The following is a 7,042-nucleotide window of genomic DNA, read 5'->3' as shown; positions in this document are numbered from 1 at the left end:
GACAAACTTCACTTACACTAGATTTAATGGCTAGAAAAGGGGACGCCACCCATGAATAGAAAGGTTACGCTGTAGTTGTAAACCTTCACATAGTGTGCCTCTTTTATTTAGGGAGAATTCATTTATTTAATCAAAATATTGCTAAGGAGTTACAAGATGGGGTGAATGAAAGGATGCCCGCTAAAACTAGGAAATCAAGACAGGATGCACAAACAATTCTAACAGTCTTAAACAGGTTACCAGAATATGGATAGGATTACTTAGAGAGTAGGACAAAGACAATGAGTCAAGATGGGATAGGCTATGTGTTGCTATGGGATGGGGAAATACTCACAATCTGCACTTGAGTTTGGGATTTGGGACAGCCAACCAGGTTCTGGACTCAAAGGGCTCTGGTAACAGGAGGGCGGCTCCCCTAACAGCAAGCAGCTGGGCAAGTCTGACCACTGGATGGCAAGGGTTCATCGGGCATGCAGGTAGTGGGCAAAAGCTGGTCTGGTCACAGGATACTCCCAAAAGGTATGAGAGGTTTTCTCCCTTGTCAGTGGGATTTTTAGTGGGGTTTCTGGATCAATGGCCTTGCTGGGATAGGGTCAGCTATGCTTTGGGCTGGCAGTAGAGTCTATGATCTTGCAAAGGTGGATCTGGAATGTCTGGATACGCAGACGCTGGAAATTCAGGAGAAAGTGTTTGTCCCCCTGTGAGCTTCCACCCCATATTTATAAGGTGGCTGACAGGATTTATTGTTGGGCAGAACTAAGCTAAACCTACCCCCAAGAACCGGATAGGTTAGCCTATGCTGGTCGGCTCCTCCAGGAGGCGACTCAGTTTATGGGGTTGTGTTTTATGAGGTACAAAGCCATCACACAGTCCTTTTTTTTCAAAAATCTATCTGAACCTAAATCACACATTTATACAGTTGTGGCACTTTTGTAAATCACATTGGCAGATTACATATTTCACACAGAGCATGGCAGTCAAATTCTCAGGTTTGTAGGACTTTGTTTCATCCGTCTAATGATTTTTCATCATTTTCAATGAGAAGTAGTTTAGCTAAAATGTTATAACGTTATACATGTGCACATATTATCATAAGGCATGTGAGTATTGAATATCAAAGTGACATCATATACACTTTCCTCAGAATATCCAATTCTCTGCCATTTCGTTCCCCAATATGCCAGTGAATGCTACCAAGTCTTAAATTAAAGCCAACAAAATTGCATCTAGATTGTGAAACCTTCGCATTACTGCGTTGTCCAATTTTGCAGATAGAGTCTTGAAATGTATTAATAAAATAGCCTTTGGAGCCAGGTGGCCAGCATTGTCTACCAAATAAGGGCATAACTTCCAAGGCTGCTCTGGAGTTGGCTTTGAAGCTCCCCAGTAAAAGTTGAGGGGAGGTGATTTTTCAAAAGTCACACGTAGTTGTCCCAGAATCCATTGTGTCAACCTGGAACACAGACAGAAGTCTGACAAGCGTGTGATATGCAGCCTCTTGGTCTATTCAGAGTTTCAAAGGGCACAATTAACACGTGGGTGTCCCAGAACTCCATTGCGGCTCCTGTTGGGGAAGGCCACTCTTGTTGTCAGCCCCCAACTGTCCTTTGAGCCATAGTAGAAACCATGTTTGGCTAATTTTCCAGTACAGCCAATACATGTATTGCATTATTTTATTTTATTTTGTTCTGAATCAGAAGCAAGCCTGTTGAAATCCCATATATGTTTCCCGGGAAAATCCCCTTTACATTGCTAAGCAAGGGCAGGGCCTTATCCAACATTACACTTTTAAAACAAGTATTTTTCTTATTTGCAAAAGCACATTTTAACAGGTGGTGAAGTCTGCTGGGGGGTCCCTTTCAAAAGGTTTTCTCTTCCATCTGAATTCCCAACATGGTTTTGCAGCCCTAGTCACTTTCTCTTATACAGCAATCTGTTTAAAACACAGTTCCACTGAAAGTGATATATGCCCAGAGAGCTAGGGTTTATTTTGAAGCATTAATTTATGACATTTTGTAGCCCAAAAGTCAAGCGTTTTCATACAGCTGAAATTAGAGTTTCTGTTCATTTCCCAGATCTGTCTGACACAGCCTGTCATTCAGGGATAATGATCTATTTTGCTGGAACACCATCTAAATATGGATAGGCATGACAGGGACTCACTGGGAACAACAGTGTGATGTTAAACAGATGAAAAGAGTGTCAGGGCAGCAGCCTTTTCAATGTGAAATATTCCCTTTTCAATGGCAACATTTTAGCATGCAGCAGAGCAGTGCTGCTTTTAAATTTTCTCTTTGGTGCACACAAGAAAACACACTGGCAGCCTTTCTCGGTGTGCTCCCTGTTCCAACTTGCCCAATAGGTGCTTTGCAAGACAGTACAGCCATCATTTTGTAGCTGCAAAATGCAATTTTGATGCGAGGCAATGGTGTTCAAAGGAGCCAGCACAGCCATTTTGCTGGTACTGCTGAAGTGCAGCATGGTTATGGATGGGAATTCTGCTGAGTGGGTCAATGTATCCCACATAGGGCAGCCTGGGGTAATGGGCAGAGGTGAGTGGGGGCTGATGGGAGGTGTGAGGACTTGAGAAGGCAGCATGGGGTAGTGGACTGAGGTGAATGGTGGTGGTTCGAGGTGCCAGGTCTTGAGTGGGCTGCCAGGGATAGTGGGCAAAGGTCTGTTGGGGTGGTGGGAGGATGTTAAACTAGTTTGGACTGCCCGGGGATGGTGGCAGAGGTGGGTGGGGCTGGTGGGAGGTGTGAGGACTTGAGAGGGCAGCATCAGGTAGTAAGCAGAGCTGAGTGTGGGTGCTGGGAGGTGGGAGGACTTGAGGGGGAAGCCTGGGGGAATGGACAGAGGTGGGTGAGGGTAGTGGGAAGTGTGAGGTTTGAGGGGGCAGCCTGGGGAAATGGGCAGAGGTGAGTGAGGGTGGTGGGAGGTGTGTGGACCTGAGGGGGCAACGTGGGGTAATGAGCCAAGGTCAGTGATGGTGATGGGAGAAGGGCAGACTAGCAGAAGCTGCCTGAGTTAGTGGAATGAGGTGGGTGAGGGTGGTGTCAGGTGTGAGGAATTGAGGGAGCTAGCATGGGAAATGGGCCCAGGACAGTGGGGGTGGTGGGAGGAGGGCAAAGAAGCAGGAACTGCCTGGGGTAGTGGACCAAGGTGAGTGGGGGTTGTGGGAGGTGGGAGGACTTGAGGGGGCAACCTGGGGTAGTGGGCAGAGGTGAGGTGGGTGGTTTGAGGTGTGAGGACTTGAGAAGGCAGCCTTGCATCATCGGCATTGGTGAGTGGGGATGGTGGAAGATGTGACCCAAGGGAGGACTTGAGGAACAGCCTGGGGTAATGGGTGGAGGGGAATGAGGGTGGTGTGAGATGTGAGGACTTGTGGGGGCTGTCTGGGTTAGTGGGCCATGGTCAGAGAGGGTGGTGTGTGGACTTGAGGGGATGCCTGCGGTAGTGGGCCGAGGACAGTGGTAGTGGTGGGTGGTGTGAGGACTGTAAGTGGATGCCTGGGGTAGCGGGCCCAGGTCAGTGAGGTTGGTGGGAGGAAGGCAGACGAGCAGTGGCTGCCTGTGGCAGTGGACGTGGTGAGTGGGGGTGGTTGGCCATGTGGGGATTTGAGGGGGAAGTCTGGGGTAGTGGGCAGAGTGCTGCAATTGCAATGATGACAGACTTAATTTTTGTTTTCATGATAAGGGTGAAGACTATCATGATATCCAGAGTCTTTGCTTTTTTTGAGATCAGGATTAAGAGACCCAAGAGCCCAATCTCGGTATTTAGTGATGAAACAAGGAGGAGTTGTGTGTTGCTGGGTTTTAAACCAAAGCGGTTATCAGACATCAATCTGTCAACTATTCCAAAGATATGTTGGATGTGGGTGATGTTGGTTTCAGTATTCTTGCCGAGCTTGAAGATACGTTGAGTATCATGGGCACAGTTTTGAAATATGACTCTGATTTCGATCAAAAGGCGGTGCTGGGATTTCATGTATATATCAAACAAAAGACATGATATATATGGACCCCGAGGAATGCTGCAAGAAACGACTTCATGATGAGATTACACATTGCTGCTCTTTGCATCTTTACGGTAGGGGATATGTTAGAAAGACAGAATGTGATCCAAAAGATGGCATTTTCGGAGGCGCAGTTGATCTTTCCAGTAAAATGCTATGGTCCAGGGTATAGAAGGCTGAGCCGATAGTTGCTTGTGACCAACTACATGGGTCCATGTTACAGAAAAGTAAGTGTACTGCGGGAAATTGCCCTGTTGCAAGTCTGTATTGTTTGAATGCATTTTGACTAAAGGACATTTTGTCCCTCTAGCATACTGTGAAAAAAAGCAAGCACCAGAATTTAGGGCCAACATAATGTGGCCATGTGTGTCTTGCAGAGGGACGTAAACCTAATATGCTCAACTAACTGAAGATTGGGGCAGGTCTAGGATTAGTGATTTATAGATGTCATCCCAGGCTGGGCTCTAAGCATTATCCAGGATTAATGGTACAGCATTCTCCTTAGGAGACTAGGGCCTCACAACAGCTTTGCGGGCATCCCGCTGGTAATTCTGGCGGGATAGCGGCAACACTGCCCTACCGTTACTGGCACCTGATATCCTGGTATTAACGGGATATTCCAGGTGCCGGCAATGGCGAGAAATCCCCATTTCATGGAGTTCTCTGAAGGGGAATGATGCAATTACCGGCACCGGCAGTACTGGTGGCAATGAATGCAGCATTTCTTTGCCGGTGGGGGCCTGATTTATCGGCAGCTCACTGTTGGAGGTGTATCTTTGCCCCCACCAGCAAACTTGTGTTTTGCCAGACCAATTAATTTGGCTGTGCTGGAATTACCGGCAATTTTAACAGCAATTGTTCAAGATCGTCAAAACTGTAATAGCACCCTAAGTTTGGCAAAGCAGGACAGAGACACTTAGGGAGATATTTAACAAAAAGTGGTCATTGGATGGATGGCACTGATAACATTAGCATTAATGTGTTGCTGGGTCCACTCCATGCATTTTTCAAAATATCTCCTGCTCTTTACAAGCAGGTGCAAAGAACGGCATTCTACAGAAACCCTTTGTTTTTACAGCAGAATAACAATGATATTGCTTGAATAAATCCATGCGATATTTGAGCATGGAAGGTGGTGGGGGGGTTGCACAGTGATAATGTAACCTGCTTCATGCCGCCCCTCTGTTCTTAAATTGAATAAAAATCCCCTGGAACATAGAAGTAGGACTAAACGGTTTACCCTTTGGCTTTCCATCTAACATTTAGAGTCAAGGGGCTTAGAAAATGACGCCCCCCCCTACTAACCAAGCAATTAGCGTCAGCCAGTTGCCCACTTGCCCACCCAGACTAAGTGCTACAGTGATGGAAATGAGAGCACCCAGACTAGCTGGAGAGAGCAATTCCCTGCGGTTAGGTTGCCTGCAGATCTGAATCACTGTTTTGGCAGCAATAAATATGAGCTGTTTCCATCCATCCATCCATCACTGAGAACGTGCAGGTTATATATTTTCTGACAGACAGAGAAGCATTTGCCTTCCATTCTAGGGAAAGTATGTGTGGAATCCGTTTATTTATAAAGGCACTCCACACAAATGTAGTAATTTAACCAGCAGCTGGATGTACACATTTTATAAACACGTGTACATGGACAGTGCAGAACCCTGTGGGCCCCATTTAATTGTAACCAAATAGTGAACCTTTGACACCTTAGGGATGTTATGGTTCCTCTGTGTCCATAAATAGCTGTGTACGTTCAGAAATTATGCATATGATGCCTTCAATTTCTCTGCCATATTTACTAGGCCAATTACATTTTTACATTTGCATAGTTTTTTGGACATTGGAAAAGGGCTAATACACGAAAACATTGAGTCCCATAACAACGAATAATACTACCCGACCAAGTTGACAGAATAATTGGTATTCACTCAAATCATGCTTTCCCTGGGCAAGCTGGAAAATATGCAAATTGTCATGTCAATTTCACAAAGGAATTGTGTTAGCTGACGGACGCTCCATTGCCAGTTAGGATGGTCACAAGCCACGCCGACAGGGCTACTGTGGGTAGCTTCATCCACCGGGCCACGCTCGGAGTCAATGAATCATAGCGAAAGGTTTGGTGGGGCCCATGGCATCGCTAAATGCAAAGTGGCTACTGGGCATGGCATGCAGCGATTCTTACTGGTCAATGCAGGTGAAATAGGATGCACGGTGCAAGGGTATTTGAAGGCAAAACCCCATACAATAAGGTTGTTGGCAATAGCAGAAAGCCCTGCCCACTAGCTACTTTAGTTGGCCTGGATGTGCAAGGCCATAACCAAATGCCATAACTCAAGCTATATGATACTGTGCATGGCCATAGGACAGGACCTGCTGACAAGTACATGGTGGAAAGCCATGATCTGAGCAAAGTAGCTGGTGGCCTTACACAAAGCCGAGTGACGACTGCATATCACGTGGTGTTACATGGAAGAGTAGCAAAGGCCATGCCGTGGTTAAAGCATGCAATAAGCATGTCTACAAATCATGTACATTGGGCACATTTGAGTGTCTAGGAGATGTCCGGGACATGGGTGAATGCCATGCCCACGCAAAGTGTCGACTATGGTAATATTGGGCCTCTGGCAGGAGTGTGGGACATGACCAGAAGCCAGGTTCCACATCCAGTTGCAACCGGGCATGCCAAATGTCATGCTTAGAAAATATTACATTCGTAAGCATATTTATTCAAATATGATTTCGTTTTTTGCTTTTGGAGACTTTTTTGTATTTAGATTTGTAATGGATGTACTTGGGCTGCCCCCAGGAATGTATGGCCATTAGCTCTTAGCCAAAACATACAAGGGGCCGATGGTATTTAAAAACGTTTCTTTTTGAGGAAAAACGTCTTGTTGGTGAGACATTGTTCATAAAATGAAAATGAGCCCAAAGCAATATGGCGCCATGCAAAAAAGAAAAATCATCTCAAACAAGCGCCCCTTTTCTATTTTCTTGGCATTCCAGAAAGCACAACATGGTGTTGGGCAA

This window comes from Ambystoma mexicanum, chromosome 4q, assembly GCF_040938575.1.
Source record: "Ambystoma mexicanum isolate Mex_15411 chromosome 4q, UKY_AmexF1_1, whole genome shotgun sequence".
NCBI classification, from domain to species: Eukaryota; Metazoa; Chordata; class Amphibia; order Caudata; family Ambystomatidae; genus Ambystoma; species Ambystoma mexicanum.
This window is presented reverse-complemented; position numbering follows the sequence as displayed.